Consider the following 12,099-nt stretch of genomic DNA (forward strand, 5'->3'; position numbering starts at 1 on the left):
CTACCCAGCCGACAGAAACACGTGAGCCAGGCCCGATGCTCGCTGACCACCAGTCTAGCAACAGAAGGTGGCGGAGGTGGCTCATTCTTTTCCTGGATCAAACGGAAGACTCACCGGTAATACCAGGTGAACACAGCAGCGTCAGCATGTGGGACAAGTAAGGAAACCACGGACACTAAGTGACCAAGGGAGGTACTTGTTCTTCCCTGCCTGGTCAGAGAGCCCCTGCCCCACCGAGAGACGCTGGGAGGCAGGGTGGCACCGGCCAGGGGGGATCCCACCACAACAGATGGGCAGCTTGGAAGCCTAATTGTTCCCATGGGCCTGGAGCTCCCCCGCCCCACCTCCAGGTGCAGGTGGCCTGGTCTACAGAGGCTCCTTCTGCCCCATTAGGCAGTGCATGCAGGGCCGAGTAGAAGCCCAAGCTGCACCAAGTAAAGCAAGCAAACCAGAACAGCACTGCAAGGGCTCCAAAAGTTGATCTGTCTTTAGAACCAGAGCCCACAAAATTAGGCAGGAATCTGCGTGCTAAATCTAAACAAGGTGACTGCTTGCTAAAATAAGCGATTTAAATAGGACGCAGAGACTTCTAACATGGTAACCAAATGTCTAGAATATAATAAAAATATCACCTCTCACCAAGAACCAGGAAAACCACAACTTGAATGAGAAAAGACAGTCAACTGGCAGCAACACCACAGTAAGTCAGATACTGGAATTATCTGGCAAGTATTTTAAAGCAGCCATCCATAAGTAAAAAAAAAGGAAAGACCTAAATTTCATACCTTATATAAAAATTAACTGAAAATGTATCATCTTCTAAGTATAAAACTATAAAACTTCCAGAAGAGAATCTTCAGGAACTAGGGCTAGGCAAAGGGTTCTTAGACTTGACACCAGAAGCACAGTCTCTAAAAGGAACAGTTGACAAGCTGGACTTCATTAAAATTAAAACCTTTTCTCTATGAAAGACTGTTAAGCGGGTAGAAAGACAAGCTAGACTTGCAGACCACGTATTTGACAAAAAGCCAGCATCCAGAATATGTGAAGAGTTCTCAAGAGTCAACAGTTTTTTAAAAAAAATCCATCTAGAAAATGGGCAAAGTCATGAACACACATTTCACTGAAGAAGATACGCAGATGGCACATAAGCACATGACAAGGTGTTCTTCCTCATTAGCTGTTAGGGAAATGCAAATTAAAGCTGCAATGTGATAGCCTACTATGATTTTGTGTGTCAGCTTGACTGGGCCATGGGGTGCCAGATACTTGGTTAAGCATTATTCTGGGTGTTTTTGTGAGGGTGTTTCTGGATGAGATTAACATTTGAATCAATACATTTTTAAAAAATCCAAAAGAAGCAGATTGTCCCCCCAGTGTGGGCGGGCCTCACCCGGTCCACTGAATGCCTGAATAGAACAGAAGGCTGAGGAAGGGAGGATTCTCTCTGCCTGACTGTCTGAGCTAGGGTATTAGTCTTCTGCCTTTGGACTTGGACTCAGCCTGGAACCTACACCGCTGGCTCCCCTGGTTCTTAAGCCTTTGGAATCAAATTAGAACTGACATCAGCTCTCCTAGGTCTCCAGCTTGCCAACGGCAGGTTTTGGAGCTTCTCAGCCTCCATACCTAAACGAACCAATTTCTTAAAATAAATCTCATTCATTTTTATATATGAATCCTGCTTTCAGCAACTGTTTCAGCAACTGTTAGCAAAATAACGTGTATACATAGACACACATATCTCTCCTGTGGGTTCTGTTTCTCTGGAGAACCCAGACTACTATTGCTACACACTGTGGCTACGTAAAAAATAGTGACACCAGGTACTTGTGAGGGTGTGGAGAAACTGGGTCTCATATGTTGCTGGTGGTAATGTAAAATGGTACAGCCACTCTAGAAAACAGTTGGACAGTTTCTTAAAAAGCTAAACATGTGGTTAGCACATGGCCTGGCAGTTGCTCTCTTGGGTATTTATCTCAGAGAAAGAGAAGCTTGTGTTTACATGAAAATCTGTACCAGAGTGTGCACACCAGTTTATTCGTAATAGTCCCCAAACTGGTAACAGCCCTAGCATCCTTCCACAGGTGCATGGTTAAGCTGCAGAGCATCCGTACCGCAGAATACCACTCAACAGTAAGGGAGTGAACTGTTGGCAGACACAACAACTTGGATGGTTGTTGAGTGAAAAAAGCCAATACCCAAAAGTTACATACTTTTCATCCTCTCAACAGAGTCTTTTGCAAAAGTTTTACATTTTGATTAGGTTGAATTCATCATTTTTTCCTACCGTGGATCAGGCTTTGGGTGTCAAGTCTAAGAACTCTTCGCCTGGCCCTCAGCCCTAATGACTTTCTGCTACATTTTGTTCTAAAAGTTTCAGTTTTATATTTTACCTTAAATCCATCTTGAGTTAATTTTTGTATAAGGTGTGAGATTTTGTCATTTTGCTTCTTGTTGAAGTCAGCTGGGCATCTCTGTGTTGGTCTGTTTCTGGGTTCTCTCTTTCGTTTCATTCCTCCTAAGAGCACACTGTCTTGGTTAGTGTAGCTATAAATCAAAATTTAAAACCTAGTAGATCAATTCCTCACACTTAATTCTTCACTTCAAAATTGTTTCCCTATTTTAGTTCCTTTTCCCTTCTGTGTAAATTTTCAAATGAGCTTGCTGACATTTTGATAAGAACTGTGTTAAATCTATAGATCAGTTTGAAGGAGAACTGACAACCTTATTATGTTGAGTCTTCTAATCCATGAATATAATATGTCTCCATTTATTTAGGTCTTTAGTTTCTTTCATCAGCATTTTGGCCACTCTTGTGTCTTTAAAAGTTAATATTTGTTAATATTTTTGCCCATCCTTTGATCTTCAACCTTCCCTCCAACTTTTTATAAAGTATGTTTCTTACAAACAATGTATAACAGAGCGTTTCTTTCTTTCCCCATCCCTGTCTTTCACCTTACCTTCTACCTTATTTTTTTAACTTGCTTATTTTATTGTGTTATTTGCTTTTTATTTTTGCTGGTTGATCCAGTTGGTGTCTATTCTCTTCCCTCCCTCAGATAAATCTGGAAATTTTGCTCTCCTTTTCCATTCAGTATTCCATTCCTAATCATTGCCTTTGGGCACACACTGCTAAAGTCTTCCCCAAGGTGGCGTGCCGGCCACTGTTACTTCACCACGTGCTCCCCGCTGCCCCCGCTGGGCTTTCCTCATCCTCAATAAGAAGAGAATTTTAGTGTCACTGCTGTTTTATGAAGGCCTACCCAAATCCCAATTCCTGGATATCGCAGAGATGAACAGTACTTTTAGCCCCAGACTATTATGACGCTTTCTTCTGCACTGTGTCTCATATTTCAAGGATCTTAGTGTTCATAGTACACATTCACAGTCAATTATTATCCAGTTAGATTAACCACAGATGTCGCAGAGTTCTTTGCCTGCCATAGACCTCTTTTCTGCTTCTTTGTTTTATCCATTTTTTTTCGTCTTCTCCTTCTCATTGGCATTCTTCCTCCTCCCTCTTCTTGGCAGAGTCCTTTCTGGAACCTTCTCCTCAGGTTATGTGAACGATGGCACTGGAATCCTTGCGTGCCAGAAAATATCTTTCTTTCACTCTAACAAGTGGATCATATCTTGACGTGTTATGCATTCCTGGCTCCTGGTTTTTTTCTCTTAGCAATTTGTAAACATCATTCCTCCATTCCACTGACTTCTGGGACTGATATAAGTCCAGGGCTTATATCTTTCTTCTTCTGTAGGTAATCTGTCCTCTTGGTCTAGAAGCAGGCAAAATTTCTCTTTAACTGTGGAATTTTAAAATTTTACTAGGATATGCCTAGGCGTGTGCCTTTTTATCACCTCTTCTAAAAACCTGCGTAAATAACTCCACAAGTAACAAACATTTCTCTGGTCATTTATTTATTACTACTTCCTCTACCTGTTACATTTTTTCCCTCCTGGTATTCATGTTATTTGCATATCGAGTTCTTAGGACCTAACTTCCAGGTAACTTTTGTTTTATGTAATGCTTCTCTTTGCGCTTCTGTCCTAGTTTTTGAAATTATTTCTCACATGGTCTTTAAAACCACCATTTTAAATCTCAAGAGTGGCAATTCTGTCCTTCAATTTGCCTTCTGAATTTTTAAGCTTGGGAAGAATTTCTTTTGTTAAATTTCAGGAGTTGGTTGGCTTAATGCTTTAACTGAATCTTCCTAAGTCTTAACTAGGGCAACATTAGTTACTGTCACATAACCTTCCAGATCATATGACCTGGAGTAGAGAAGGGCCTGCTTCCTGCAGTCATTCCAGCACCTATGCCAACAGAAACGGACATCTTCAATGTTCGACTTAAAAAGATGGATTGAGACATTATGAAAAAGGCCTCCAGAACGAGGTGAGCCAGTTTTTAGGCTCCGTGGTCATTGGAAGAGGAGCAGAAGTGACAGCTGGTGCCACAGTAGCAGGTTTAAGTCTAAAAGCCCTTGCCTGGGTCCTCTCCCTTCAGGTGGCGTCTTGATCCAGGCTCCCGTCTGACCCAGAGGTGGACGAAAGTCTTACTTCTGCTGAATCTTTCCCGAGATGCTTTATCTGCCCTTTCCCTCCTCCTCAGTTCTCCCGCTGAGGAGCACAGAGGCGCGTGGTGGTGAAGCCCCTGTGCCCGGGATGAAGACCAGGGCTGGCTCTGCCACTGACTAGTGTGGGACTTTCAGCTGGTCCCTGTGAAGGGCCAGCTCTGTAAGCCTTATTTCAAACTTCGACTCCAAAATGGGATTGAAAAAAAAAAAAACAGTGCCTACCTTACAGGGTTTCTCTAAGGATTAAATAAAACTATGCACATACCAGATATCAGCATTAACGTCTAACCTGTGTAAAGGCTGCAGGTACGTTAGTGGCCGTTACTGTGCGGGGCTCAGCACCTGGAGGCTTGGAAAATAGTTTTTCTGCAGACAACGCCCAGCCCATGTCTCCAGCCCTCACTGCTCTCCCGAGATACAGCATGACATTTTCCTTGTCCAGCTGGACAAGACGACTGGGGTAGTCTGTCGGAATGCAAGGTCCTCCACCAAGCAGCCCAAACTCACCTTTTTCGTCCTGGTTCCCACACTGCTCGGCTGTGAATACACTCTTGCCAGTTTGGACAGTTTGTTGCCGCTTCCCCTTGTTCCTTCCACCTGAGGCGTTCTCTTGGCCATTTCTACTTACCACGGTTTAATAGGCTCCTCAGGGACAAGCTCAGATGTCACTGTTTTCTGATCTTCCCTAAGGGAGGAGAACTCTCGTAACTGAATTTTTGTAGTTTTTTCTCTTGTCACTCATGATTACTATAATCTTTCTGAGGCAGGACCCTCTCAGCTGCAAGTGACAGGGTCTCCATGCAAACCAGCGAGGAGAGAACGTCCAGGCTCTGAAGCCCTGGGCGAGGCCAGGGGGCTCGCAGCCCCCACACCTGATTTCACTTCTTTTTGTGAATCGGCTTAATTCTCACCTGCTGCTGCCTGGTTTCCTCTGTGAAGGGAAAATAGTTATCAGTTAGCCCGGTGCCAATGCTATGGCTTGGGATCCATGTGCGAAAGAAACTTCCCGTCTGCCTCTGACTGCAGACCCCTGGGAGGAACTCGGACCATCCTGGCTTCGGCGGCCTGACCACTCCTGTCCCATGTAGGGGCCGGTGGGATGGAAGGGTCTGACTGTCCGGGTCTGGGTCACGCGCGCATCTTCAGGTGAAGGGGGAGGGACAGCTTGCTAGAAGGGTCGGAGGATCAGCACTTACAGCTCACTGTCCTCCTGTGCCGCTGCCGCTCCTGGAGGACAAGAGGCTTGTTCTGTCACGGAGCCCCTTGAATGATGCCTCGTTCACGATAAATACTTAGCAAAGTTTTACTGGATAAGGAGATAAATTGTCCTAGAACCAAATCAGGAGGTTCAATAGGCTATTTCTGAACAGAGTAGTCAGGCTTTGGAGAAGAATAAAAATTCTTGGGCGGATGTGCTATTTATTGGTGCATAGCATCTACGCAGAAAGTCCAAGGGTAGTAGGAAACCCCACTGAGGCAGTAGCTGGGAATTCCCTTTTACTTAAGTTACTTGTAGATAGAAAAAGTGACTCACTTGTCTTTCACTTTGAGGTAAAATTTCCTTTTCTTTAAAAAATGTCTGCACACTGAGGGTAACTTGACTGTAGCCAGAGCAGGGTACTAAAAACATAAAAAAGAGACTTAGTTGATTTAGTTATGACAGTGTTTATGGTTGTGTTTCTACGATAGCAGTGTGGCCTGGAAACAGGAGACATCCCTCCAGAAGAGGATGTAGGAATACAAAACAGGAGCTTAGCCTGGTTTTCTTGGCGCTGTCTCTTTGAGGGAGAGGATTAATGATTAAAAAGTTGAAAACTTGCATGACAAGTGTGGCCTCAGAAAGCATGAGGGGTTGAGATGCTGAGATCAAGGTTAGGGCAGGAGAGCTGACTAGGAGCAGGTGTGTCCAGGAAGAGGGCAACACGTGCAGAAAATTCTGTGGGGGAAAAGCAGGGAAACCGCCACGTGCAGGTTCAGGTGGCCTCCGGGACAGTGGCTTTCACAGGGAACCCAGGAGTCGACAGCAGGAAGGGCAGGAAGAACCTTGACTCCCAGTGACCTGAGGAATTAGCACTGAAGTGAGGGAGGACGTGAGCGTGAGCCAGGGGTGGAACTGGAGGAAACTAGTCCCTGAGTTAATGGTGCCATGGGAGGTGACTCAGTTTAGATGAAGTAATGAGGGTGGAGCCCCCGGCTTGGACTCGTGTCCTTGTAAGAAGAGGACCAGACCAGAGCTCTCTCTGCCACGTGAGGACCCAGCAAGAAGCTGGCCCTCTGCCAGCCAGGAGGGGGGCTTGTGTCATGAACAACCTCCCCCCCCACCCCGCACCTTGATCTCAGACTTCCCAGCCTCCCAAACTGTGAGAAGTCAGTACCTTCTGCTGGAGTCACCCAGTCTGTATTTATCACGGTAGCCCAAGACAACCAGTCATCAGATTAGTTCCCTCCTTCACTCAGCAGACGTTTATTGAGTACCTGGGATGGGCCAGGTACTGGGGATGCACACAAGTGCAGGCAGGTTTTTTTCTGAGTCATTTGCAGGTCAGCTACATCTGTCATGGCCTGGTACTCCTAACTACTTTCTGTATTTTTTGTTTGTTTGTTTGTATTTCTTCTCTCTCTCTCTCTCATGGTTTCTATTTTTTTATTTTGGGGAGGCATTGCATTTTTTTTTTATTGAAGTGTAGGTGGTTTACAATGCTGTGTTAATCTCTGGTGCACAGCATCGTGATTCAGTGATACACATACGTATATTCCTTTTCGTGGTCTTTTTCATTATAGGCCATTACAATGTATTGGATGTAGTTCCTTGGGCTCTACAGTAGGACCTTGTTGTATTTCTTAAGAATAGGAATATGGTCTTACATAAGTAATCAACAGTAATCAACTTGATACCTTTATATTGATATAATTCTTTAGTCTACTGCTACTATTCCAATTTTGTCAGTTGAACTAACATTCCAGTTTGTCAAGCATTGCATGTCTCTTTAGCCTCTGTTAACTCTGAACATTTCCATAGCCTTTATCTTTTACAACATTGACAGTTTTAGAGAATACAGCCCCTCCCCCCATTTTCCTAATGGGATATTCTTTTAAAAAAATTTAATTAATTTATTTACTATTGTATTATTTTATTATTATTATTTTTTGGCAGGAGGGAGGTAATTAGGTTTTACTATTTATTTTTAGAGAAGGTACTGGGGATTGAACCCAGGACCTCCTGCATGCTAAGCAGACACTCTATCACTTGAGCTATACCCTCCCCTAGAATATTCTTTATTATTTGTTTGTCTGATGTTTCTCATGTCCTTCTAAGGACATCACACCTGGAGACACATGATGTGCATCTAGCTCTTCTTGGTGATGTTAATTTTGATCCTTCTATTAAGTTGTTGCTAGATTTGTTCATTGCAACCAATAAGCAATCTATGAAGAGACTTTTTTTTTTTAAAATGAAGAATCGTATTCCTCGTCACAGTTTCCCTCTAGGATTGTCATCCAGAGATGATTATTTAAAAAAAACTCTTGTATGTACATAGACATATATTTTAAAAATGCGCTTACACTAGTATCTCCAAACCCCACAGAGTTCTTTCTGACCTTCCCATATATCATATTGCATGAACTTGTTTTCCGGTGAGAACTGGGTCCCAGTAACATTTTGGGGAGTTTTACCCTAAAGAGATAATTTGAAAATACAGGAAAATAAAATTATGCCCAAAGTATCATTATGAACAATAAATTGTTAGAAATGTAATGAAAAAAGATCTGATATATGATTACAAAAAAATCTAGGGATAAGTTTTGTAAGAAATATGCAGGGCCCACATGCAACAGAAAACTACAGATCTCCTGGATGTCAAAGAACTTGAAAGAAGATTTGAATAAAATTTTGGATGAGAAGACTCAATACTGTAAATCTGCCAATTTTTTCCAAGATAACATGTACATATAATGGCATTCCTTAAAAAATTCCAATAGGATTTTTTTTTTGAGTATGACTGAATGTTTCTAAAATTTATCTAGATGAATAAATGTTTGAAAATATTCTTTAAGCTTTTGGGAAAAAAAAGGAACATAATCAGGAAAAATTTGTCCTAATAGGTATTAAAATATGTTTTTATATATATACATATATATGTGTGTATATGTATATTTTAACATTTCTTTATTGAGTTATAGTTTACAATATGTCAATTTCTGGTGTACAGCACAATTTTTCAGTCATACATGAATATATATATATTTGTTTTCATATTCTTTTTCACTATGAGCTACTACAAGATCTTGAATATATTTCCCTGTGCTATACAGTATAATCTTGTTTATCTATTCTATATATGCCTGTCAGTATATATAAATCTCGTACTGCCAGTCTGTCCCTTCCCACCCCCCTCCCCCCGGCAACCACAAGTTTGTATTCTATGTCTGTGAGTCTGTTTCTGCTTTATATTTAAGTTCATTTGTCTTCTTTTTTTTTTTTTTCAGATTCCACATATGAGTGATACCATATGGTATTTTTCTTTCTCTTTCTGGCTTACTTCACTTAGAATGACATTTTCCAGGGACATCCATGTTGCTGCAAATGACATTATGGTCTCATTTTTGTGGCTAAATAGTATTCCATTGTATAAATATACCACAACTTCTTTATCCAGTCATCTGTCAATGGACATTTAGGTTGTTTCCATGTCTTGGCTAGTATAAATAGTGCTGCTATGAACATTGGGGTGCAGGTGTCTTTTTGAATTAGGGTTCCTTCTGGATATATGCCAGGAGTGAAAATATGTTTTATATTTATAATCAAGCAGTATTATTCCAGGGCTAAAACAGATAAATAGACATGTGGAATAAAAGAGATATCCAGGTGTATATTAGAATTTACTAGATGATGAAGGTAGTGTTTTATTATTTATGTGGGAGCTGACTATTTAATAAGTGGTATTGTGTGAAGTGGGTAAGCATTTGTTAAGATGGGTAAGCATTTGTTAAGAATATAAGAATAGCTACTCTTTCATTCTTTGTACCAATTAAATTTCAAACATATTAAAGATTTAAGAAGAAGTAATACCATTAAACTAGGAGAAAATATAAATGAATATAATATTGAAGTGGGGAATTCTTTTCTAAACATGACACCACAAGTAGAAACCATAAAGAAAATGATCAACTAAAAAAATCAAAAGCTTCTGTACTTTAAAAAAACTCAAAAACCTCAACACATGAGACAAATAAGTAATCAACACCCTTAAAATATAAAGAGTTCTAACAAATCAATAAGCAAAGGACAAGTTCCTTTTCCACATTACATTTTATTAAATGTTAAACTTACATTAAATAGAAAACTTAGTTTAAAAATAAGTAGGAAATTTATAAAAACTGAGTAACATTGACTGTCACTAAGCCTATGAAAAATGTTAATTCTATCTTGTAAGAGAAAATAGGAAAAAACTCAAGATAATAATTTTTGCACATCATTTTGGCAAACATTTAAAGGAATCTTAGTATCCAGTCATGAAGATGTGTGGAAGTGAGTATTTTTATATTTTACTGGTGGGTGTGTGAATTGATGCAGCCTTTGTGTAGGTTAATTTGACAACAGATAACAAAGCCTTAAAAATCGGCATATTCTTATATGATATTAAAATTTTGTTTAGGAAGCCTTTTAGTAACCTGAGAAAATTTTTGTTAAAATGCTAGGTGGCAAAAACATTTTATATAATGAAGTTTAAAAATTCAGGTTTAAAAAAAATCTTCAGAAAAAAATTTAGATTGAAGTACACTATAATATTAATAGTAGTTTTCATTGGATGGTTGTATTATGGGCAGTCTTACTCTCTTTTTTAAATTTTCCAGGGCTGCACAATGAGTATTTTTATAGCTAAAAAATAAAATTCATCGTATTTTAACAGAGGCTGCTCAGTACCTAACCCTGTGCCTGGTCTTAGGGGGCATTCAATAAATGTTTGTTAAATTGAATTGTTCCCTGGTGACTTAGCTCATTCGCAGTTTTTAAACATTTAGAATTCTCTCCTTCTGGAAAGAATTTAAAAACTGGTTCACATAACACTTAATCCCTGAGTACATATGAGTTTAGTAATTCATTAATTATCCGGGCTTTAGATTTTCCAGGAAATACAGAGAATTTAGATATCAATGTGGCTAGATGTCTTCTTGGCACCAAAGTTAAAATTTAAAACTTTCATATGACTACAAATATTTTTAAATCATTTCTACTTAGGTTCCTTAGATTAAAAAAGTATACGAGCTTTTCTTACATTAAAGTGTCAGACATTTTCATACTCAGATTATCTTTGGTCTGTGCATAGTTTTATTGTCATTTCACTAGGTGGCGATTTAGACATAGCTTTTTATAAAGGGCAGGCTCACATTCGTAAAACTTAACTGTGGAAAGAGTTACTGACCCTACATAATAGCATAAATTCGACTTTGGGCCCTAAAAACTTGCAGAAAGGGATTTCTCAGAGAGGGACTTCTTAACTAAAGGGGGCTCTGGGTGATACACCTGCAGAAGTGTATCTTTTCTCAGGTCCCCGTGTGAGTGTGTCAAGTAGTAAGGTTACTTTTGTGCTCTCAGTGCCCCTGTGCTCTTGGATTTCTTTTCTCAATTATCCAGAGATTTAAAAATTCAGCTCAAAAAGAAAACATGGCGCCACCTACTAGCATCCTCTAGTATTACATTATGACCAGCTGTTTGCTTATTTATCAGACACTTTTTGAACTCTCCTGTAGTCAAGCATAAACATTATAGCTCTGCCACGACCAAACTTTCAGTCTGGCTGAGAAGACAGACATTTTTTGAGGCATGTAGTACCAGGAGAATGGGTCATAAATACATGTGTCATTTCAGCCCTTGAATTCAGCATGGGCTTGAGAGAGACCAGACTGTAGACAGGAAGATGAGATAGGAGGTGGTTAATAACATAGCCTCAATCATCCAAACACAAAATTCCCCTTCTAAATTCAAAGCTAGTATTTATTTGTCTAGTCCTTAAATAGTTAGGGAAAAGCTCCAGGATTTGACATCGGTTGCCTGTCCTCAGGCCAGCTGGGGATGTCATACCAAAATTCTTCATTTTAAACAAATAGTCCTGTCTGAGATTCTGAGGATTGTCTCTCAGCTCAAGGTCACCTATGGATGGTTGTTGCCAAGCATTTTTAGCTTCCTAGTATAACTCCTGGGGAATAAACTTAAACTGATTCTCAGTTTCCCCTTTTCCCTGTTCCTGGCAACTATGAGATGATCTGGTTGCTCCTCTATCATAACTCAACAGAAGAATCAAAGGGGATTGGTCACAGACTACACACAAGAGATTCTGGCCAAAAGACTGAGAGGAGATCAACTCTAAGTAGGATCATGTGGGTTTTGAATTAACTGAGTTTCATGTGTTTACATGACCTCTGCAGGTATGGTCAGATTGGCAGCCCATTGAAACTGTCAGATGCCCTAAACATTCTCAGTCCAAACAATAGACTGTACTATTTCTTTCAAATCTAAAAAGTG

Source organism: Camelus ferus, chromosome 14 (genome assembly GCF_009834535.1).
Source record: "Camelus ferus isolate YT-003-E chromosome 14, BCGSAC_Cfer_1.0, whole genome shotgun sequence".
Taxonomy (NCBI): Eukaryota; Metazoa; Chordata; class Mammalia; order Artiodactyla; family Camelidae; genus Camelus; species Camelus ferus.